Here is a 26,333-nt window from a genome sequence, read left to right on the forward strand (position 1 = left end):
ACATAATTGCACAGTTAAATGAAACACATTTTTGTGGAGTGAAGTGCTTCTAGATTGACCTTGAGGCCTTTGCTGCTCTATTTTTCTCTCTTCCAGACACTTAATCAGAATCTTCTTTATTTGAAATTCAGTTTGGAAAATGTTAAATAAACCCTACTTCTAAAGTTCTTTAGTGAGTGGCTGAATAATTTCTTAAAAAGAAGAGATGGACAGAGGCCGAAGAAAATGTGTTTTTGTCTTATAGGTGATTATCCATACTTTTCCTTAAAGAAAGGAAGGCACATATTGTTTTGGGGATTCCAAAGCAACTCCCTCTTGGTTACTAAAAGAAAGCCACATGGGGGAAGCATATCAATGCTACCTGAAAGAACCCAGCTCAGACTTCAGGTAGCTCAGTGAATCTTTAGGGGACAGGAAAGGCATAGGAGACACAGAGCTGCTGTGAATTTAATTTCACAAAATGGAAACTTGCTTTCTTTCAGTTTAAAAGTAAAAAATGTTTATTCACTAAGGTCAGATTCTAGAAATGAGTTGAGATTGTAAAATACCAGCTATATCGAATTGTTTTCCATTCAAATCTGTGGGTGGATATTTGTCTGGTAACCATAAGGATCTTTTTTTTTTATTTTAACATCTCAGAATAACTGAATTGCCTGATGAGACTTGCTCATTCAAAATTCATGAGAGAAGGAAAAAATGATGAACTCTGACAAAAATAGGAACCTCAGCCTTATAAAAGATTGCTGCAAAAATGCAAGTTCATTGGCACAGGGGTAGTAAGCTATTCAAAAGGATGTTTCACAGAGATGCCAGAGCCTTGGGAACTATAAACAATTGTGATTGTCATTTAAAGATTTAGCTTCCCTATTCTTACTCAGCTCTGCAAGGTACACTTGGATACTCTGGGTTCCTGAGAAGTGAGAAACTTTTGTCCTTGTACAAGGAATTATGGATATGATTAGAGAATGCTTCTTCCTCCCTCCCTCCCTCACTCTCTTTCATGCTTTTTTCTTCCTTCCTTCCTTCCTTCCTTTCTTTCTTTTTTCCTTCCTTCCTTCCTTCCTTCCTTCCTTCCTTCCTTCCTTCCTTCCTTCCTTCCTAATTTTCTTTCTTCTGATTTGACAAATATATACTGTATTTGGATTACAGATGATACCTGTATAAGTTTGGACAAATCATTTGACCTCTTTTGAACTCCATTTTATCATCTGTAAAATAATGGGTTTGTACTATATGGTACCTAAGATTGATTGTATCTTTAGAAATAATATCCTATAATCCCCCTTTGGGCTGCTGGGCAGAGGATAGCTGAAGTGAGAAATGTCCTTAGTGAATGTAGAGAGGAGGAGGGGAGTGGTCTGAGCTCTCCACTCCACTCCCCTCCAGCTCTGCCACCTGTGAGTTGCTCATCTGACCCCCTACCTTGGGCTCTTCCATTGGGCTGTTGAGCAGAGGGGCAGGGGATGTGAAAAAATATCATTGGGAACAGTGGAGAGGGGGAAGAATCAGCTCTGCCTGAGTCTCTCTGCTTTTCTAGTAATGAACTCTGACTGGGGGTGTCCATGTGCCCTCTTCATGCCATCTTTGACACCTGCGCTATAGGTTTGCCATCACTATCCTATACCAAGATAAGGTCAAAATGAATATATAATTTAGATATGAAGAGTGATACCATAACTAAATTAGGGGAACAGAGACTAGTTTGCCTGGCAGATCTTTGGAGAAGGGAATAATTTATGACAAAACAAGAGACAGAGAATAGTATAAGAGGTAAAATGAATAATTATGATTATATTAAATTAAAAAGCTTTTGTATAAACAAAACTAATGTAACCAAGATTAAAAGGGAAACTGCAAACAGGGAAAACACTTTTTTATAACAAATATATCTAATAAAGGTCTAATTTCTCAAATTTATAGAGAAATAAGTGAAATTTATAAGAATACAAGCCATTCTCAGATTGACAAATAGTCAAAGGATACGATCAAGCAATTTTCAGATGAAGAAATCAAAACTATTAATAATCATATAAAATGTTCTAGACAAATGCAAATTAAGACAATACTGAGGTACTATTCACACCAATTGGATTGGCCAAAGAGGCATTAAAATGGTAAAAGTTGGAGGGGATGTGGCAAAATTGATACAGTAATACATTTTTTTGTTGAGTTGTGAAATGGATCTAATCATTCTGGTGGACAATCTGGACCTAAGCCCAAAAGACTATAAAACTGTACATACCATTTGATCTAGTAATACCAGTGCTGGGGCTGTATCCCAATGACATTAAAAAAGGAAAAAAAGGATGTACTTGTACAAAAATATTTATAGCATCTCTTTTATAATATAAAATATTATAGCAGAAAAGAATTGAAAATCTAAGGGATGTCCATCAACTGGGGAATGGCTGAACAAACTGAGGTACATGTTTTTATGAAATGCTACTGTGCTATAAGAAATGATAAACAAGTTGATTTCACAAAAAGCTGGAAAGACATGCCGGAACTGATGCAGAGCAAAATAAGAACTGGGAGAACTTTGTGCATAATAACAGCAATATTGGATGATGATTATCTCTGAAAACTTGGCTACTCTGAGCAATGCGATGATCTAGGACAATCCTGAAAGATTTGGAGTTATATCTCTTATCAGTGTATATATGGTATTATTTTGTTGTTGGGGTTTTTTATGAGTTTGTTCTTATAACAATGACTAATATGGCGGGGTGATTTGCATGACAATAAAATAAACATTTTTAAAAATACAATATTTTAAAAAAAAAACAGTTTTATTCTCATTCTCTGGGTGCCCAGAAATATTTTTGTTTTTCCTCTTTCTTCTGTCTGATTTATATAATACATGAATTTGTTAGTGCAATACCTTTATTAGCATTAATAGTGTTCTGAGGAACTTTTTTTAATGGCATATTCTTTGTTTGCTTGTTTGTCAGTTTAATATCTGGGGTAATACACTCTTTGGGTCTAGTTATGGGACAACTAATCTAATGGAAATAATCTAATGAGGTACAGAAATCCTTAAAATTATTACTAGGTACTTCTAAGTCATGCTGAGAAAAAGAAGAGAGAATAGTGATATAGACTAATGGATAAAGTGGTGGCCTTCTAGCTCAAAGAGCTAAATTCAGGTAATCAGCATATACTTAACAAACCCTTCTTATGTGTTAACATTCTGCTACATTTTGGGGCTACATATAAAAGCAAAAAATACAGGCCCTGCCCTCTGAGGGCTCACATTCTAATTTAGGAGGCAAGATGAAAAAATAATATACCTCTTAAATAAACACATACATACATACATATGCTGATCATCTCAGAAGGAAAATATTAAGAGTTGAAAGGAGTAGGCTTGGGGTTTCTGGGGACGGTGACTTTAAGGACGATAGAATAAAGTCCGGCAACTAATACATACTAGCTGTGTGACTTTGGATACATCACTGAACATCCCAGTGTTCCAGATATCCCTCTAAGAATATAAATTAGAGACCAGAGCTACTGATCTCCTTGGGTAAAGGGAAGGGCTTCCTATAAAAGGGACTCTTCATACTGATGAAATCATGGTTCTGAATGAATAATATCAGAGGAAATGTGTTGATCTATTGAGGTTGTCTTAAACACTAGAGAAGGATGCTCTAATTGCTATTGCAGAATTAGTCTAGAAAATCCATTTTTTAAAAGCTAATGAGGCTCTAGTTGATTCCGTGACCAAGAAGTGACATATCCGGATGCTCCCCAGTTTCTAAATCCTTTCTTGCTATGGAAGCTAGTAAGGTGCTGTGAGATACTTGCTCAAATTCTCAGGGCACTGAGGTGTACTTAATGCCCTGCAACCATAAAGTACTGGCAGCAGAAATGAAGCTAATGGTGCCAGAGAGAGAATGCCAGGCTGAGGACCGCCAGCCTCATCTCCATACTCACTGTAGGGGAGGTGATTAACGTATACACATTTTCCTTTAGGGGAACAAAAAAATGAAAGAAAAACAAACATGATTTTCCCTCCCCTACAGAAGCTGCTTCACCCTTGTCACTCTTATTGGCAGCTGAACACAATGTAAAGCTACAAATCTTAAACCACAGCACAAGAGATGGCAGTGCAACCTTGTGCGGGAGGCATAAATCTTTCTGGCTTAGACTGCTGGTGCCAAGTTCTCCCGAGACACTGAGAGGATTAATAGCTCACTGGTTATGTCGGCCAAGGAAACTGAACACCTCAGGAGGTCTATTGGGTGCTCCTTGGTTCTAACCATAATGCTATATGGAGAGTGAGAGCTGCCCCTTTTGTGTTTGGAAGAATTGTAATCTCTCTCAAACTACTTATATTAACTATTTTATTTCTATCTCTCTTCACTCTTTTTTTCTCTTTATCTTTACAGAACTTCTTTTTTTCCTATCACACACATGTATATGGATGTGAACAAACACAGACAAACTCTCCACTTTCCATTACTAGGTCTGCTTTGCTTAGGATCTATGAAACATCATGTTTCACCCAGAATAAGTTAATCACAATTGATGAATTTTTTGATACGAAATAACTCCACAATTCCTTTAGGACTCCTTCTACCTCTGATTAAAGGGCTGGAGGAAAGAGAACTAAAGTTTTTCTAAAGCTTGATCTAAACTTTTCAGATAACTCTCCTTTTACCATCAACAATTCTGCTTTATTTCAACTCCCTGGTGCCCCTTTTTCCTCCTTTCCCCACTACCATTTTTGGCTTCCTTTTCTGTGTTGTCTTCCCAAACTTGACTGTAAGGTCTTTGAGGACAAGGACTGTATTTTGTTTTCTTATTTGGATCTCCCTGTGCTTAGCACATTGTAAATATTTTAAATAGTTATTTATTTGAATTGATTTAAATCAGTTTATATCTGTACATAGATATAATCACATGCACATGTTTCTATATGTGAGAAAATATATATGCACATACAAATTGCATAAACATATTTGTGATATAGTGATAGAAATACAGACATGTATAGGAGAGAAAGAGAGAGGGACAGAGACAGAGACAGAGAGACAGACAGATAAACAGAGAAAAACAGAGAGAAAATATTGAAATTTTACAGATATCCCTCACTGTGACTTTTTCCATCATCATTTCGATATATCATGGATTGGCATTAGAAATTAAATGGGAATTTTGGGAGAGTTTTATAGAAGCAGCAGTGATATCTGGAAACTACTCACAATGTGCAAAGGCCAAGGGATGACAGAAAATTTTAGAAACTCATAAATGCACAAACTAAACATCAAATAACATATTTTATGTATAGATGTGTTCTATCTTTCATAAATATACACAATTTCTTTTTAAAAGTCAAATTAAATAGAGTTAAAATTTGTTAAAAGAACTTTAAAAGCAAGAGATGACACACAAAAGCTAGAAAGATTAATATTAACTATATATATATGCATATATATAACACATATGACCAAATACAACCCAAATTTTAAAATAAGGTACTATAAACACTCTGTTTAAAAAATAACCTAGAATCCAGACTTATTCTTAGGTAAGAAGGGGAAAAAAGGAAGGACCACAACAATTTAAATAGATTTTCTAGATTGTGGGTTACTGCACCCCTAAACTCCATGATGTGGAAGGGATGATTTATGCACTTGTTTTCTCCCACTTTAAGTTATAATCTCATTTTGAGTATGCGTTGTTTCATTCTTTGAACATACCTCAATATCTAGCCAGTGTCTGGCATGTAGAAACTTATTGATTGAAGAATTGCTCAAAGTGTAGTTGGGGCAGGAACACTCTTGAGTCTACTATTTTCTAACTAACCAAATTGCACATGATACTTGAACATTAAAAAAACTTCCTATTGAAGAATAATATGTTCATTTTTACCAAGAGAAATGTGGCTTCCCAGAACATGATTTTTACATTCATCCTTCAAAGCATTCAAAGCAAAAGAAGTCTCCATATAATGAGAGCATCCTCACATACAAGGGAAGTGCTGTTACAAATGGTTCTTTAATGAATAGGCACACTTTTTAAGGAAATTGAAATAATGTAACTTTGGTGGTTAGTCAGACCTTTTTCTACCAATATATTGTCTAAATTAGTAAATATTTGTTGATAGACCTTTTGCCTAACAACTAAAAGCTTAGAAAATGTGTTGATGGCTTCAGGACAAAGGCTGGATTAAATCTTGTACAGTTATGACTGACTTTGTGACCCTATCTGTGGTTTTCTTGGCAAAGAGACTGGAGAGATTTGCCTCTTCGATCCCCAATTCCTTTTATAAATGAAAGAAACTAACACAAACAGGATTCAATAACTTGCCTAGGGGTCACACCACTAGTACAGATCTGAGACCAAATTTATGCTCAGGAAGAGGAATTTTCTTGAATTCAGACTTACTAATCTGTCCACTGCACCACCTAGATGCTCTAGACTTAATGATCTATCCTAAAATAATCAGTTTGGTTCCCCAAATTCCTAAATCTTGACTAGAGCTTGATTTAGGTGGTTGTTAAAGTTATGGAAAATTTTACCCTCACTCACCTGTAAACATTGACAATAATAATCATATGAATGATTTGGATGTCCATAACACCATGAAGTCAATAATTTGCCTAAAAAGACTTATGACACAGCTAGAAATTCTAAATCACTTTCACTGTTCTTACTTGATTATATCCAAACCCAATCTCTGACTTATTTTTTTCATTTCCCTCTTTAAGTATGTAAAAAACCACGTTTTCTCCACTCCACTTTTATGAACATAAGTGGTGATTATTTATGTAGCTCCATACCCATTGTTTCACGTTATCTGTCAGTTACTCAACTCAGCTGTAATCAAGTTATTATTGTGGGTAGGCAAAATGGGTTATTCTCCTCTTGCAAGCTCCCAAAAGATTTTCCACATTTTTAAGTCTGTCTTCTACTGCCCACTGACATTATCAGCATTTACAAATACCTCTAAAATAGTAGACCTACAGTTTAATAGAGAATTAACCTTGTTTTAAGCTCAGGTTTACCCACCAGAAAAGATCCAAACTTTTGTTCCTGAGTTATTATGCATTTCTACCTCTCATGTTTTCTATGTTCCAGATGAAATGTCTTTCTCTAGCCCTCAGCCTATATGTATACTCACAGAATTAAAGAAACACAGTAATTGAGAATTAAGATGAAAATCAGGGCCATCTAGTCCAATTTTTATGTTAGAAAGTACATGAATATTGTGTTGTTTTGAGCTTAAATTTGATTATTTGCAAATATAGTTGGCAAATTTTTATATATATATTTATATATGATATATTTATATATATGTATATATATGTGTATATATACAATTTTGCTTCTCTCCATCTTTAGAATCTATATTAGGTTCTCATGGCCTGTTCCTTTAAGCATGTATTTGGTTCTTAATTACTCTACCTATCTCAAGTTCTTTCCCTCTCAAATCCACCCTCCATGTATCACCATAATAACTTTCTTCAACTGTATAATAATTTCACTTCCTTCATGAATGTTACAATGGTTCACTATTGCCTTTTAAGATCAAATAAAAAGTCCACTTTCATGAAATTTAAAATTCTTCATAACTTGACTCCAACATCCCTTTGTAGCTACATTATCCCCTTACATTCACACCATTTGCCAGTTTTGTGTCCTCTTATTTTTCCTTATGGGTCACATTATAGGTCACATTTTTGTCTTTATACTGTATAATTTTCATAGAATCCAAGATTTAAAATTTTTGAGAGAAATTTCAAGAAAAGAAGCTTACTAACTCCTTAAATCAAGAAAATGAACTGTTTGGAGAAAATGCCATAAAGAAACCTACACTGCATCAGAAGATTCAGAATGAACTTTGGGATGTAATTGGTTGAACCGAAAGGGGATGAGCACATTTATTCTGAATGTAGATTCTTATGCCAAAAGGGATTGCTCCACATTGGCTTTTTGTCAATGCACCTAGGAAACATTGGTTTTGCTCTCTCTCTTCTATTTCCTTCATATCTACAACTATTGTAGTTTCTTCTCAGAAAGCGCAATATCATATGCACCTTTAGCTAGAAGTGCTTTAGAGGTATAAACTAGTTATATTAAATGATTCACCAAGGAGACTAGGCTCCCAAAGAATCACAGGGGGTAGAGGGGGTTTGTAAAGATAGGATTAACTCTCCCTTTGTCTATTCTTAGCTAAACAAATCAAGAACTTAAAGTACTCCTTCTTGACAAAAGTAAGAGAGCTAACAAGTCACTTAATTGAGTAAGCTCACACCTCCAAAGGTCACTGACCCCCACACACATACCTTGGGTAGTGCTGGGCAAATTGAAATACTATGATTGGTTCCCATAGAGTGGGGGAGCAACAGAAAGTGATGTCAAGAAAATTACTTTAAAAAGGCTAGCCTGAGGGCTCTCAGCTCTTCACCCAAGCTCGCTGCCAGAATCCTCTGCTGCAGTCGCATCCTTTAGACAAGATGGTGAAGGTCGGAGTCAACGGATTTGGCCTATTGGACACCTGGTGACCAGGGCAACATTCAGCTGCAAAGAAGTAGAAATTATGGCCATCAATGACCCCTTCATTGACCTCTCCTACATGGTTTACATGTTCCAGTATGATTCCACCCATGGCAAGTTCAAGGGCACTGTAAAGGCAGAGAATGGAAAGCTGGTGATCAACGGAAAACCTATTACCATTTTCCAGGAGCGGGATCCCGCTAACATTAAATGGGGAGATGCTGGAGCCGAGTACGTTGTGGAATCCACTGGCGTCTTTACCACCATGGAAAAGGCTGGGGCTCACTTGAAGGGTGGAGCCAAGCGAGTCATTATCTCTGCCCCTTCTGCTGATGCCCCAATGTTCGTGATGGGGGTGAACCATGAGAAATACGACAATTCCCTCAAGATCGTCAGTAACGCCTCCTGCACTACCAACTGCTTGGCCCCCTTGGCCAAGGTCATTCATGACAACTTCGGCATTGTGGAAGGACTCATGACCACAGTCCATGCCATTACTGCTACCCAGAAGACAGTAGATGGCCCCTCTGGCAAGCTGTGGCAGGATGGGCGTGGGGCTGCCCAGAATATCATCCCTGCTTCCACGGGTGCCGCCAAGGCTGTGGGCAAGGTCATACCTGAGCTGAACGGGAAGCTCACAGGCATGGCCTTCCGTGTTCCTACTCCCAATGTGTCTGTGGTGGATCTGACCTGCCGCCTGGAGAAAGCTGCCAAATATGATGATATTAAGAAGGTGGTTAAGCAAGCTGCAGAGGGGAACTTAAAGGGCATCTTGGGCTACACAGAGGACCAGGTAGTATCCTGTGACTTTAACAGCGACACCCACTCTTCTACTTTCGATGCTGGCGCTGGCATTGCCCTCAACGACCATTTTGTCAAGCTCATTTCTTGGTATGACAACGAGTACGGTTACAGCCACCGTGTAGTAGACCTCATGAAGTACATGGCCACCAAGGAGTAAAGTGGAAAGCCATGATGGATCTTCATCCCCAGCCAAAAAAAGATTAGTTCCACCACTGGGGAGCCCACATCCATAATAACCTATGTCCCTGTGCTGGGGATCCCATGCCCTCTTCACATCCCTGCCCCAGGCACCCCTGTAGTGGGGGGAGGAGCATAGTCCTATCTTGTGTACCATCAATAAAGTCATCACGTTCAGTGCAAAAAGAAAAAAAAAAAAAAAAAAAAAAAAAAAAGGCTAGCCTGAGGACTGATTTACCCTCTCTGCATCGTTAACCAGACTGGAGGATGAAAGTCTTTCCCTGGATCCTGTGTCAGTTAGTGGTGGTGAGTAGAGTGATTCCTTCCTTGGTTCATCAGTAAGGAGACCCTCTCTACTTGTTCGATGGGACACTCTGTTCAGCATGAGTTTTGGTAATATTCTTGGTTGGTCTTAGTCTCTTGTGCACTGAAGGTTCTTGGTGGATTCTTCAGCGTTTCCTGGCTCTTTGGATTCCAGCTTCCTAAGTAGGACTTTGGATTCTGGTGAGATTTGCTTTCAGATTTGCATTTGAAGACTGGTGACATTAGAATTAAACTTAGAGTATTTGTAGCTAAGCAGTACTTTCTGTTAATTTTATCTATATTTTTCCACTTTCACTCTTTCCATCTCCTTGTAAATAAAGCAAGTAAAAGTCATTTTGACTTAACTTGTAATATTTTTAAATCAGCAACAACAATATTACTTTAGAACTTTCATATTAGCAAACCTAAATTTAAATTCTTACAATACTTACCCTCCTCTTTTTCTGGAATTTACCTCTTTCATCTCTTCACCTTGCAGAAACTTTAGTTTATTTCAAGACTTATATGATACAGGTTCTCATGGTAACCTTTCCTAATTCCCTTAAGCTTTTAGAATCACTCTCATAATGAGGCACCTTCATTCTATTTAGCTTATGACTATTTATATAAACACATTCTCTTTAGACTAGAATGTAAATTATTTACAAATTACTGTCAATTACTGTCAAAGATTGTTTCAATTTTGCCTCTCTTTCATACACATAGAAAATAAGACACAAAAGTTATTTTATTAATATTTTATAATGGGTTCATTTGTGGTCATATTATTTTTGTTTTCAAGTAGTCTATAAGCTTCTTGTGGGTATGAACGTTTTTTTTATTATCATTAACCTAGTATACTTAACACCAAGCCTAGTTCCTGAACATGAGTGGTATTTATTGTACTTGCTGAATTGAATTGGATAGAATATAATGATCATAGACTTCTTTCTCAGTGTTGTAAGATAGTTTATAGCCATTGGTAAAAAACAATTTGTGAAATAAAATATGTGTATAATCTCACATAACTGGGGCAGTCACCTAATTAGCATAACTCTCATGCAAGAAGCATGAGCAAAATGATTAAGAGGACTCAAGTGTCTAGCCTAGGAAAAGGTTATCTAAACCATGAAGCCATTTGACAAAGTATTCTGCTCTTTGTTCCCATTTGTTCTTGTTCCTTCCACCCTTAATATAGAAGTTCTTTTTGTAATTTTCATTTTTATGCACAATGGGATGTAATAATAATACTTGATATTTAGAAAAGTTTTTTCACATAACTACTATGTCAGATATTTAGGGGAAGGGTTATTACAACCATTTTTAAGGAAGATATATGAAAATGAAAGATAAATGACTTTCTCAAGGAAACACACCCAGTAATTGTAGGATGAGGATAATCCAGGTTTCATGACTCAGAATCAAGACCAATATGGAGGAGGAGTTAAGGAGAGAGTGGTAAGTTTTATGAACAATACAAAGACATGGAAAGTGAAAATTTATTTTCTGGAGGCAGCTAGTTGGCTTAGTAGAAAGAACATTGAGTTTGGAATCAGGAATATAGGAGTAAAATATAGCCTCAGATACTTATTGACTCGCTTATTTTAACTAGTAAAACACAGATAATAATAGCACCTCTTTCCCAGTTTTATTTTGAGGATAAAAAAGAGTTAAGTAGATGATTTATAAATGTTAGATATTAATATATTTAATAAATCTGGAAAGACTAGTTTGGAATCAAGTTGTACATATCTATAAAGACTAGATAGGGTTCATATTTTTAACCTATACTTAATAGGAAGTTTTCAGAATTGATTTAGTAGAGGAGTCATAAAGTTGTTTGAGCAAAATTACATTAATGGTTGTGCAGAAAGCAATAGTGAGGGCAGAACCTGGAAGAAGCAAGATCAGAAGACTTTTCTAATAATCATGGGGAGAGGTAATGAGGCCTGAATTAAGGTAATAGTTAAGTAAATGGAGAATAGCTGTGGTGTTTGAGCGATATAGGTAAAGAGAAGTTTGGAAACACACATATATGTGTGAATATATATATATATATAGGCATATCTATACCTATATCTATTTATATCTATACTTCTATAGATATCAAACCTATATACATTCATGCCCTCACAGAGAGTTCAAGGAATATATTATATACTGTGCATATATATATATATGTATATATATTTATATATGTATATATATATACACCCAAGGTGAGGAAGAGTCAAGAATAACACCAAGATTATGAAACTAGGAGTTGGGAAGGATTGTGGTACCTTTAATGAAAATAAGAAACTCAGAAAATGAGGAGGAATTAAGAAGGAATGTGATGAGCTTTATTTTAGATATATTGAACTTAAAATGTTTTGGAGATATTCACTTTGAAATGTCCAATCAGAAATTGGTGATGCCCAGAGGGAAAGACTCTATGTGTATAAATGTATAAATCTATACACAAAATATAAAGATATGAATTCGTTAGATAAATATATCAATATTGACATAAAGATATGCAGGTATTTGCATGGAAATATAGATTGCATATATTTAAATATATATGGAGAGAGTTCAGTTCCTTTATAAATTATCTACTTAGATATAATAGTCAAATCCAGAATTCATAGATGGTATAGAAATAGAAAAGAGAAGGTTCTAGAATGAGAACTTGGGGAACATCCATAGTTAGGGCGCATGATTTGGATGCCAGGGGAAAAAATGAGAGACTCTGTAAGAACAAGTAAGAAAAAAAGCATATGAATCGTGAGTCAATCATGTCATGTAAATACAGAGAATATGCAAAATGAAAGAGTTATCCGCAGTGTCAAATACTTCTGCAGAAAGGTCCAAAAATACAAAAGATTGAAAAATGACCATTAGATTACAAAAATAAAGATTATCAGTAACTTTGGAGAGAACAATTTCATTTGCATTTTATCAGGAAAAAAAAAGACTGAAAAGAGTAGAGGAGTGAATGAAAGGAAAGAAATGGTGATATAGGGTAAAGAGAATTTTCTGAAGGACTTGAGTAAAAAAGAGGGGAGAGATATATGTTGATAGTTCAAAGGCACGAATGGTTCCACTGATTTTTTGTCCTGTTTTGATGAAGAAGACCAGTATGTTTGAAGACACTAGAGAAGAAAACAGTTGACAGGGAGAAGGTTCTAAATAGAAAGGGAATAATTAAAATACATTCTGTAGTACTAGAAGAAAAGGGATCAAATTAGAGGCACATGTAGAGGAGTTGGCCCTGGCAAGGAGGGAGTTTCAATGATTAACTCCTGCTTTATTTCCCCTTCTTTATAGATATTTAATCTATCCTTTCTTCCAGCCACTTTCCAATTGTTCTATTTCCCTCTTCTTCACTTCTAATTCCAAATAGTGACTTACACATAGACTTCAACAATATCTTATTATAGTTTAGATGTGATATTTAATTCTTGAATACTGTATGAAATAAATGCAAGCTTTGAAAGCCCCAGAAACATTTGAGTTTCTTTTTTATTTTTTATCTCGGACTAGCTCACTATATCAAAGCTTATTAGTGATGAATTCTTTGGCCCTGGTAAGTCTGAAATTAAGAAAAATGTAAAATGGCCTGTTTTCATAGACTACCTCTTTGGAGTTCTACAGAATGATGGATAAAGGTGCTCGAGAATAATAAATTAATCAATATTCATGTGATACATTTGTCCAATATTCAATGAATAGATATCCTGCTGCAGAAATGGAATCATTTTAATCTTGACTGTCACTATTCAGGAGTCCTAAACATGGAAAGAAATTCAATTCATGTTTTCCTTTGGAAAGTAAGTAAATAAGTTGCTACGATTACATTTATCATAATTATAGAAATATTATTTTTAAAAGCCATTTGAGGTTGGTAAGCCCCATTTGTTTAGACAAGTAAATGAGGGATCTGAATGTAAAATTATTCATCAGGGTCACATATGTAGTGTCAGTGGTGAGATTTGAATCCTTGTCTCCCTAACTTTGAATCTAGAACTTTCATATATACCACATTTCATTTGGTAGAATGGAAAACAGGTTTTAGGATTAACAAAAAAAATGCCAAATCTCAAAGATTCCACAGAAAACTTAGTTCCATATATCATAATAAGAATAACTGATGAATGAATTAAGGAATTTTAATATAATTCATATACAGGCAGAACATGTAAATAAACAATAGAAGAAAAAAATGAAAAGTTTTATATTTGTCATCCATGAAATGACAAATGATTAATGACAGTGTGGAAAACATTCCTGATTAAGTTTTGTGTACAGTCTGAAATAACACGCAATACAAAAATAGAAGACATGAATTAGTATGACAATATTTTGATTGTAATGAAAATAATCCCAACCTAATCTATTAAATCTGGATAAGGGAAAAGAACAGTGAAACGTGACAAATGTCCCCTATGCAGATACAGAAGCATCTCTCTATGTGTTTCTCTGTGTCGCTGAGTTCTCTTTCTCTAGTTATGTAGCATAATTTTCTTTTGTTCTGTGGGGTGCTTAGCAACATGTATATATCTCTTAGCAGTTCCATTTTAAACATACCAAATGTAATTTAGCTCTAGTTTCTCCAACAATGCTTTCCCCCCAAATTGTTCATGTTCCCTTCTATTTATCCTTTCATTAGATTTTGCAAAAAATGAAACACACCAAAATCTGTTGCTATTATTGTATTATTTGGTTTTCTTTTAATTTAGTAATTTTTTATTTATGAAATGAGATTCTTAGCCCTTTGAGCACATAAATTTAATATTGACATTGGTTTGGCATCTGTGGCAATATTCTAATTTATGTATATCCCTTTTTGTATTTTGAATGCCTCTTTTGAATTGTCTAACATCATGATTGAAACTCATTCTTTCTTGGATTTAGCTGATACACAGTACATTTTGATCCAGTTTATCATTTTCATTTTATACATATTTAACTTATTGTTATGTTTCTTATGTGAGAAAGATTTTAGAACTTTTATTTCTTATCCATTATATCATTCTTTTAAAATATATTGAATTGATGAACATATTCTCATTTCGAGTTAATAGGGTTAGATTAATATTTTCCTCTCTTTGTTTCTAATTTTATTTTTCTCCAAATTTGGATTTATTGTTCCTTTATTCACAAAGACAATACTTTGTCTTTTCCAGTTATTTTTGCTTTATCTCTCTAAAGGAAATCAATTTTCATAGACCCAAACCTCCTCTTTCATTTGTTACAACTTCTCTAGCTTTTAGGGATTTACTTAACTTACCTTCTGCTTTCCTTTTTTCCTTTACTGTTTTATCTCCTAATTAAAATAGCTGAATAAAATCTCCTTCCTTATCCCCTTCAACTTTTTTGAATTTTTAGGTATTTTTAATCTTCTATGTCTAAATTTTCATATTGTTCTATACATTATCTTTCATTTATTTTTATTCTAAGCTATTTATTTGATTCACTGCATTTATACTAATTTATGTTTCTTTAATCTCTCTATTCCTTAGTTAATTAAAGCTTCTAAGATACTTATTTCCTTCTAAACAGTTTTTATTCTCTTCCTTTATAGATCTTGCTTATTTTTCCTCTTTTCTGTACTTCCTCACATTTTGTTGTATTATTTCCTGCAGTAGGGAGGATAGAAGGAAAGTTTCATGGTAGAAATTTTCTCATGTCCCTGAATTTGAACTATTCTTATCCCTCCACATGATTTTTGTGTTCCTTTTACCAAGAAATCATTTGCATCTGTACCCTGTTACATTTCCATATGTCAGTTTCCCCACTTTGTTCTGAATATCATTTTTATGAGGCTTAATGCTGCCCATAAGGATGCAAATCTCTCAAAGATAGCTTTATTATGTACTCAGACTCTAAAGATCATATCTATTTAAGGTACACATCTGTATTGGCTCTCTGTTGTTGTGTATTTAGAATTTCTCAATTATTTTCTTTATTTTTTCTTACAATATACTATTCAATTTTTTTAATTGTTATATGCTTCTAGGGAAACTATTATCATTAATAAAACTACTTAATAATGCCTAAATAACTAATAATACTATACTAAATAAATAATATTATTATAACTAAATAATAGTATTTAATAGTACCTAAATAACACTTTATATCCTTTCTTTGAGATGAATATGTTTACTTGTCATGTTTTCTTTAATATATACATTAGTTTCTGGCTCTATGTTGTCCTTCATATCATGTTTCTGTTTCTACAGAATTATTTCATTTATTTTCTTTTGAAAAACTTACCTCTATGGATTTTTTATTTTCATTAATCTAGCATTTATTTTTGCTATACAGGCCACAACTTTTGCTTTTATGATTGTACATACTCTTTTGAACCATCCACCAACATAATGATGTGGTTACATGCTTTCTTGTGAATCCACAAGATCTTTAGTCTCATCAAGTGTTACTTCCTTTTCCTTTATCTTATAATATTTATTCAGAGTTTTCACTTAGATGTCCTGAGAGCTATCTTACTTTCTGTTATTAATATATCTAATTGTTCTTGAGCAAGATTTTCTTCCTTGTATTCTTCCTCTTGAGATTTTTTATATTATCAGCCCTTAAATTTTACTTTCATGTACTGCTCATTTTTTGACTCCTTCCTCTTTGACAAGGTATTTTTCAATATTTTAATTTTAAAGCTACCTTAGGATACTCTTATTGTGAAATCATTATTTTTGGTCTGAATTAGTTGGTCTTTGTGAAATAAATTGGCTTTAAATAAACCAAGTTGTTATTTTATTGCATTAATGACATTATAGCCTGTGAGAAAAGGTGATAGTACATTGTATCTTGTTTATAATTCTTATTTTGAATAATTTTTAGAGATAGTGAAGGTTAGAAATAAAATTTAGTCCCAAATATCGATATTCTTATAATACAGAAGTCTTCCACCTTCCTTTTTAAAATCCTTAAAGTTATCCAAGAAACAAAATATACATATTTGAATATTAATGGTATTATTAACTGGTAAAAGAAACTATTTCAGAAAGTTACAGAGAAAAGAAAGCCAATTAATAATATGAAAACTCAGAGAGGAGAGAGTACCTAAAAGAGAGTGTCATCGAGAATATGAAATACACTGGCCAAGAAGGACGAACCCTGAATCAGGTTTTCTCTGCATGTGATAATTTCATTGAAAACAGGTTGGAAACCTAATTATAAAAGACTTAGTGAGAAAGAGGAGAGGAAATAGATAAAAGATACTGAAAAACAGTTTGAGACGATAGCAAGATCTAATTAGTTACTTGAATTAAATTTAAGATTAAATTATATAAACTTTTTTCAAATGATGATAACATAAAACACTATCTCAACTTTGCTTCATCACCAATTATAATATTTATGCATAATATTTCAAACACCAAAGTTCAAATCATAAAAATGCCTGAACTATATATTAGAACTATGGCACACTAATGGCAGGGTAACAATAAATTTGGAGCTGTGTGATGAAAATTTCCTAACTCAATTCTAACACTATTTTGTGGGATATTGAATGTCATTTAATTCTCCAAACTCAAATATCTGTATTTATGAAAGAAAAATAATCTTATTTGCATGAGATTCCTCATCTATGAAGTTCAAATGAAATATATGTAAGCTCTAAACCAGTGATAGCAAACCTATGGTATGGGTACCAAAGATGGCACTTTGAAAGATGCAGAGCACTTTCTATGGGCATGTGACCACCCTTCCTCCCATTCCTCTAAAACCATTACTAGAAAGGCAGAGGGACTTGGCAGAGTTACTCCCCTCTCCCCCTTCACAGTGTCTGAGGACATTTTTTTCACATCATCCACTCCTTTACCCAATAGCCCAATGGGAGTGCACAGAGGGTAAGGTGGGTGGCTCACAGGCAGCAGATCTGGAAGGGACCAGAGAGTTTGAGTCACACCTCACCCCCTCTCTACTTGCAGAGAACATTCTTCACTTCACCCACTCCTCTGCCCCAAAGCTCAATGGGAGTATTCATCCTCCCCTGTGTGGGGTAAGGAGGCAGGGGACACCTAGCTCTCAGTGGGGGGAAGGGGTATGGCATGTGGTTTCTTAGGGGGACTGGCAGAGCAATTGGTCTGGAGTTGGGGGTGGGTCCCAGCACTCCATGTCTAAAAGGTTTGCTATCACTGCTCTAAACAACATATATAATATAAATAAACAATATAAGCTGAATATTTTCATCATCAACATTACTACTACCATTACAAATCACAGTGGAAGTAGGTACATGTCTTTGATAATGATAGTTCAAAAAGTGGAATTTTAAAAGTTAATACTAATTAGCACATGCTGGTGGAATAAAATATATACTAACTCTTCTTATCCATGTGATATGAGGAAAATAAAAGAGTTTAATCTCCAGCAGTAGGGAACAAAGGGAAAGAAGTGTCATCACAAAAGAAAAATAGAATTTATGGTTCATTTGGAGCAAGGAAGTGCAAAAGAATTTTAAAAATGGATTTAGTTGTTTCATTTGCTTTTGATAAATTTATTCTTAACTCAGATGACAAGCAATGGCACACCAACAAAATACAAATAAGCATATTCTCTGAAAACTATTAAACAAAACAACACAAATAACTTTATAACTGACAACCCATGAAATTGTTCACTTTTGTAATTTACCCTTTGTTAAGAGAAAGAAAGGCTGTAGATTTCAACTTTAACAAGGTAATTCCAATATCATTCAATGCATTTGACATGAAATTTGCTTCCTCTTATTATTGGTTTTGTGTATAAACATGAATGCAGCTTATCTGATTTTATTTTACTCTGCTTTCTTTACCGCATATTACAAACATATCCATAGTTCTTTGAATTCTTTATATTTGCCAATCATTCATAAAAAATATCAGTTCCTTAATTCACTCCGATTTCATTCAACAAGCATTTGTTAATAATCCACAATGTGTGCAAGATATTGTGCTAGATTTATTCAACCATTTCCTAGTCAGAATGCATATAGTTTATTTCAACTTTTTTTGGCTGAAAAACCTGTAGTCTAGATAGTTTTGCTCACCTAGGTATTTTTGCCTCTTTACTAAAATCCATTGTAGTATATACATAATAGTCAATCTGAGTGAATGAAAGGTTATTGATAGGTTTAAAATTCATACAATTACTTGTTGCTTTTTAATTGATTCCATAGGTAATCTAACAAGATTAATTAGAAGAGAAAAAAGTAAAAATAGAACCAATTGGTTACTTCCTGAAAGCAATGCCAAACAAATAAGTTGCAAGGATTTAATAGAAAATATTCAAAGTTCTCCACTGAAGAAAAACAAACACTGCAATCATTCAAAAGAACCTGTTCATGTATCAGAATCTCCAGAATTGTAAATGTAAAAATGTGTTCATATACGTTTGATGTGTTTTAATATATATGAGTATGTATGTGCATATATGTTTATATGATGTGTTTGTGTGTATATGTTTGTGTATATACTGTGTAAATATATACATATATAATATTTATAATTATATACACACATATACTTTCATTAATTTCATATGTATGTCAATTTTCAAACTTCTCTTGTTTAACTATTTTGACTTCAAATAATTTCCCATAACACATTCAAGGGGAATGAGAAAAAGAAAAAAAAAGATGCATAATGCCTAAATTTATATCAGAAAAAAAGAAATTATTTTTGAGAATTGTTTGTAAATCCACTCAGGGAACATTCCAGTCAAGGAGCCAAAAGGGTGATTCTAAATAGCAAGTGTTACCCCTTTTCCTTTTCTAGCTAAATGATCTTCTGACTTCCCCACCCTTGCAATTCCCAGTCTCAGTATGGCATTGTCTATTCTCTCCCCTGAATTTTGAGCTATTTCTTGGTTACTGTTGTTAATAGAGTTTTTATTAATTTCTCCTTTTTTTACATTTAAGAGGAAAAGGAGTAATAATATTTTTCAGTAAGATGCCCCCTGTTATGCCACTTGGCAGTTAGTGACTCCCCACTTTGCAGGTTGGCAGCTGGTGACAGTTAGAAGAATGTGACTGAGTGTGGTTTTTTTTTTTTAAGTTGCAGACCCTTGGAATATATAACAAGTATTTATATAATGCTTTAAGGTTTTCAAAATTCTTCAAAGATATATTAGTTCAGAACCCTGTGTGGTATGTGCTAGTATTATTATATGTAATATATTTATTATGTAATATATTTTAGGTATAAAGGATATATAATATAACCCAAACATATCTAGTGTAATATCATTTTTACTATGCAAAATGAAGAGCAGGATGAGTGACACTCAGTAGTTTAGAATTTGGAGCCAACCTAGTTTGCCATGAGCCAGTAAGGAGAAGCAGTTACTGGCAGGACTATAAAAAGGAAAAATTGGAAAAAGAAGCTCTCTCAATCCTGAGAAGGGACTTGGGGAGGTTGGTTGGAATTTGGATAGGTCAAACCAATTCAACTTAGGTTACCTGCATCTTGTTCTAACTCAGTGGTTCCCAAACTTCTTTGGCCCTTTTTTGGCCCTTTCCAGAAAAAATATTACTTAGAGCCCCCCTGTCACATACTATCACTGCCCCCTTACAGTTATTCACCACCCCCAAATGCACCTTTGGCCATCACTGCCCTTCTTGATCACTGCAGCACCCACCAGGGGGCAGTGGTGCACACTTTGGGAATCACTGTTCTAACTGCTACCACACCTTCAACTTCTGTGTAAAGCTGTGCTATATATTCAATCAACTGAACATTGAGGAAGAAATAACATCAATACTCAACCAATCTGGTTCAGACCAAGGTGACTGGCCTAGCCAGGTTGGCACAGATAGGACAAACCTCTCCAGCTGACAGTGTCAAACTTGATACAACACCTGATCATCAGTAGTTTTCATCAAGCTTTCCTGACACATCTTTCCTTCAACTCTGTTCCCTTTCCCTAAGTTTGTTATTATTAAATTCTAAAGCTTACTTAGGCAGATGTCATCATTACCCTAAGGATCATTGATTATATCCTTGGGTATCTGAAAGAAAGGGATTGCTCAAATAAAGTTAAATCCCAGTCAATAGCATTATCCATCAGCTTTGAGGGGAGAATAAACAATCAAAGAAGCTGTGTGATCTAACACAGCAGCTTCTTATCTGATCACTTATTCCTGGGGCACTGTTGTGTTGGAGCTGGTGTTTAGTTTAGTTTCAAATATTTTTGTGGGGTCTTGGTGTTCACTACCACAACTTAGTATGCACCTAGACATTCTCACTCTCACTCAGCTCAGGTCTTCACACCATCAGAGGACCTTGAGCCATCTCTTTATCAGCTAACAACATCAATATAACACTAGTCAAACAAATACTAGAGATGAAAAGTGAATTGGATCCAGAATTAAATTGTGGACATGACCTCTTAGTTGCTTTGGAAAAACTGGAAATTTATCTTAATGCCTAAATTTCTCTTGGTTTCTCCCAGATTATCTCTGTAACAATGACCTTGACTTTTATATATGTATTGTAGGATTAGGGGAACTGTGAAATTAGGGGTCAGTGGCAATGGAGTCTCCCCAATCCCTGGTCTTTGGAGAAACAGGCAGGCTTGACTAGATGTGAGGGGCAGGAGACTGAGGAATACTTCTTCGCCTCCCCCCACCCTCTAAGCAGTTGGAAGTCTGTTACCTGTCTGATTATGGAGGATATTCTAGCTTGATAACTTTTGGGCCAAGATGGTAAGTAGATAAAGGCTAAACCCCTTGTGATGATAACTTTCTTTGTTTGAATTACTCTCTCACAGGATGAACATATATGGTAGGGGTTGGCAACCTTTTTGGCCGTGAGAGCCATAAACACCACATTTTTTAAAATGTAATTTCATGAGAGCTGTACAGTGCTCACAGTGCCACTCCTGTAATAGCGCCTGAAAAAAATTGACTTTATGGCTCCTGCAGAAAGAGTCATATCTGGCCCTCAAAAGAGCCAGATATGGCTCCAGAGCCATAAATTGCTGACCTCTGATAAAAGGGTTAAAGTCTTCAGCAAGTCTGACCACAGGCCCCAGGGCAAAGGCAGTTATAGCCCCTGCTTAAATGAAATACTTGGCTTGATGAAAGGAAGGTAGTAAGCATAATCCCCAGTTTACCATACAGGAACTCTATCTTTTCAAAAACTAAATGTATTTAATGATTTCAGGGAACAGGAGAAGGGAATTAGTTTAAGGAAAGAGGAGGGAAGGTAATTTGGCTAAACTGTTAACTTTAGGCTAACAACACATTCTGCCCTGTGGGGCTGTGGTTGGAACCTATCTGGAATGGCTGAACTCTAATCTAAGCCCCTAAATAATTTCCTTTCTAAAACCTAAACTGCTAAACTGAAGGTAGACTGTGATTTTGCTTGAAGGTCTGTCTTTGTGGTTAGCTATCAAGGTAAAGCAGCCCTGGCTGTCAGTGACTGAATGACCCAGCCCAGAGCTACACAGATTGTCCCTCTTCTCAAAGCCAAGAGCAGAGTCAGGACCCTGCAAGAAGGGTGACTTGGCTTTTATACCTTGGCTTTAACTGCCCCTCCCTTAGAGTTCTGTGGGGCACTATGAAATTCTGTGATGCAGCTTGAACCCCTCTCAGAAATATGTATCCCACAGTAAGCATGCATATAGAATTGTGTATTTGTTTACAGTTATGCTTTGTATCTACAAATAATATAATCCCATTATATCTATAGACATAAAATAGTGGGTCTACTAAAAGGCAAAGGAAAAATGAATTGTGCATTGAAATAAGCCTTAGAGGTTTATTAGCTGTGTGACTCTAGGCAAGTCACTTAACCTCTACTTTCATTAATTCTCTGGAGAAGTAAATGTCATACTATATCAGTATCTTTGCCAGGAAAATCCAGATATCTTTGAATGACTAAATGACAATAGGACACAGTGGAAATGCTTTTATACTTGTATTAAATAGAATTTCAAAAGTTCCTGTGACAATTGTCAGCTAAGCAACTTTATAAGTCATATCATCTCTTTAAGACTCATCTCCAATACTTGTATAATCATATCTGTATAATATACCTTTAAGTATTCATATGAAATTCAAATTAGACAATGTAAGTAAAGCAATTATCTCATCCTCATTTTTCCTCTACCCTTCTATCTTCTTCTTCCTACTTTTCTTCCTCTTCATTTTCATCATTTCCCTTCCTCTATTTCATTTATATTTCCTTTGGAGTGAGGGAGGGGAGTGATAATTTGTTGACTTTAAATATTTTTCATCTTCAATTCTTCATTCTTTTCTCTCATTATATAGCTCAGTTCAGGTGTGTAAATATTCATCCAAAGACAACTTTGGCTATTCTTTTTAGTATAATCTCATATTGTTTTCATGATTCAGTCTTTGACCTAGAATGTTATTTTTCAGTCTTTATTTAGATGAGTACCTTTTGATTATATTTCTTTTATTGTCATTTTCTGTTTAATGTTCTTAAAACATAATGTGTTTAAGATTTATGTTTCTTTTCCACTTATTTATTAATTCTTTCAACCTAGATTATAAGATAATTTTTAGTAAATACACTGCATGTATTTAGAAAGTAGATATACTCAAATAAAATCATATACTGATATTTATGGAAAAGAAAAGATTGGCCTATAGCAGTGAGGGTGAACCTTTTAGAGATTGACTGCCAGGCCCCACCACCAGAGATTAACTGACATGCCCCTCCCCACCACCCCAGGTAAGGGAGGGAAGAAGCATTCCCCTTGGGATGCTGGTCAGAGAGGCAGGTAATGAGAGGCACATGTGAGGAGGAGGAGGAGAGTGACCCAAGCACTCTGCTCCACTACGACTCTGCTCCCCTTCAGCTATGTGCCATGATGTGAATTATGCTCCCCTCAAACCTAGGTCTTCTCTAAAACCACCACAGGATTCACCTTTGCCACAGACTCAACAGTGTGCAATCTGTGCCACATCCTCACATAGTATGTGAGGTCCCCACCAGCACCTTTCCTCGGACAGAGGAGGGAAGAAGCATTCCATGAGAGCAAAAACAAAAAGAAAAGTTTCCAAATCAACTTCTCTTCCATTTTTTCTCCCATGGGCATCATCTAATTTGGGATTTATAGTGAGAAATAGGGAAGGGTTGACCTTATTAGCATTATGGCAAATATTCACATGTAATAGCTTATAGGATGATGCTAGACTTGTCAAACTGGAAATCCAGGGTTCATTTTCTTTTTTCTTTTTTTCCCTTTTATCCTTTACATTATTTTTTCATGGTTACATGATTCATGATTTTTCCCACCCCTCTTCCCTTCCCCCTCCCAGAGCTGGCAAGCAATTCCACTGGTTTATACATGTATCATTTCTCAAAACCCATTTCCATCTTATTCATATTTTCAGTAGAGCAATCATTTAAAATTAAAACCCTAATTATATCCCTCTCAAACCATGTGATCAATCATATGTTTTTCTTCTGTGTTTCTGCTCCCACAGCTCTCTCTCTAATGCAGAAAGCATTCTTTCTCCTAAGTTCCTACGGATTGTCCTGGATCATTGCATTGCTGCTAGTATAAAAGTCTATTACATTCAATTGTGCCATAATGTATCCATCTCTGTGTACAATGTTCTCCTGGTTCTGCTCCTTTTGCTCTGCATCGATTCCCGGAGTTCTTTCCAGTTCACATGGAATTTCTCCAGTTCATTATTCCTTTCAGCACAATAGTATTCTATTACCATCAGATACCACAATTTTTTCAACCATTCTCTAATCAATGAACACCCTCTCATTTTCCAACTTTTTGCCACCACGAAGAGCCTGACTGTAAGTATTTTTGTGCAAGTATTTTTCCTGTTATCTTTGGGGTACAAACTCAACAGGTTTATGGCTGGGTCAAAGGGTAGGCTTCTTTTAAAGCCTTTTGCATATAATTCCAAATTGCCCTCCAGAATGGTTGGACCAATTCACAAATCCACCTGCAGTGTATTAGTGTCCCAATTTTGCCAGATCCCCTCCAACATTTATCACTTTCCTTTGCTGCCATATTGTCCAGTCTTCTAGGTGTAGGGTGGCACTTCACAGTTGTTTTAATTTGTATTTCTCTAATCAGGAGGGATTTAGAACATTTTTTCATGTGCTTATTGATAGTTTTGATTTCATCATGTGAAAACTACAGACTTCATTTTCTATGTTGTTGTGGGTTTTTTTTTTCTTTTGTTTTTCCTGGATTCTAAAGTGAATGAATTTCCCAGATGGATTCTTCTTGAGTTGGAGGGGACTTCTGGCTGAGTTTGAGAGATCCAAAGTCCAGGGATCCTGTTTGGTCAAATCTGAATGTTGCCACAGAATGGTAATGCTGCTAAAGCTGGTATTTATATAGTTGTTACTATGCGCCATTCACTGTGCTAAGCACTTTTCAATTATTATCTCATTTGACCCTCACAATAACCCAGGGAGATAAGTGTTATTATCTGCATTTTGCAGATGAATAAATTGAGGCAAACAGAATGTAAGTGATTTCACCAAGTTGAGAAAGGTAATAATTATGTGAAATAAGATTTTAACTTAGACTTCCTGACTCCAGGCCTGACACTCAATATACTATACTGTCTTGCTGTCTCAATGATCCTTTAACAATTATTCCAAAGCCCTTAAGATGATCACAAATTTGGATGTTTAACCAGCAGACATATTGATAATTATTTGGACAGTACTGAGGCAAGATGAAAAATAAAATCCTTTATTAGCAACCTGCAACCTGCTTTATGTCTTAACAAGATTTAATTCTCACTTATCCCATGTTAAGAGTAGTTGTAATTTTAATGGTTGAATCTTGTTTTTAATTATTCTGTTAATGTACCCAGAGTTATGTGTGCGTAGCATTTACTTTTCTGTGTAGGAATAGATTACATGCCTTATACTTAATTTATTTTGTAAAGTGAGAGCTTTTTAAATCTTTCTTTAGGTGGAAACTCTAGATATGAGCCAAAATTTAAGCTATTAAAATAATTCTTCTTTGGATACTTCAATTGAGGGTGTTTGTATGATTTATGATTAAGATTTCTAAAAATATAATAATATTTGTATTAAAACAACTGACCTATACTTGAGAAATTGTATTATATATATTTGTATTTCTTTACAATAATAATTCTAAGTGCCATAATTTGCTAGCAATAATGCTTGAGCTTGAACAACTAATCATTTTTACCAGATTTGCATACTATCCCTTGGTAAAGAGTTTCTATAATAGAAGGGGAATTTTTTCATGATTGAACATATGGATACAATTTGTTTATAGGTCTGTTTTGCTTTTAAATAATGCATTGATGTACTTGTTTTTATTATTCACAGAATTCATATCTATTTCAAATTATGGCTCATTAACAATAATAATATGTATGTGTTTTGATATTTCCGTGTGAAAATCTCAAGTATGATTTAAGTGTGAGGTATTGTATCCTGCAATTTCTGAAATACCCAGAAGTGCTAAGTGAAAATCATACTGGTTAATTTTGCTATTTTCTTAGGAATATTTAACATCAGGTAGCAGGGGTGGGGCAGGTAACCATATGTGTGTATGCACATTTT

General features: G+C 34.9%; 1 pseudogene; it reads left to right on the forward strand.

Annotated features, from left to right (window-relative positions):
• The first annotated feature begins 8,419 nt into the window (after positions 1-8,419).
• On the forward strand, positions 8,420-9,644 carry LOC123230679 (annotated as a pseudogene).
• The last annotated feature ends 16,689 nt before the right edge of the window (positions 9,645-26,333 follow it).

This window comes from Gracilinanus agilis, chromosome 1 (genome assembly GCF_016433145.1).
Source record: "Gracilinanus agilis isolate LMUSP501 chromosome 1, AgileGrace, whole genome shotgun sequence".
Taxonomy (NCBI): domain Eukaryota; kingdom Metazoa; phylum Chordata; class Mammalia; order Didelphimorphia; family Didelphidae; genus Gracilinanus; species Gracilinanus agilis.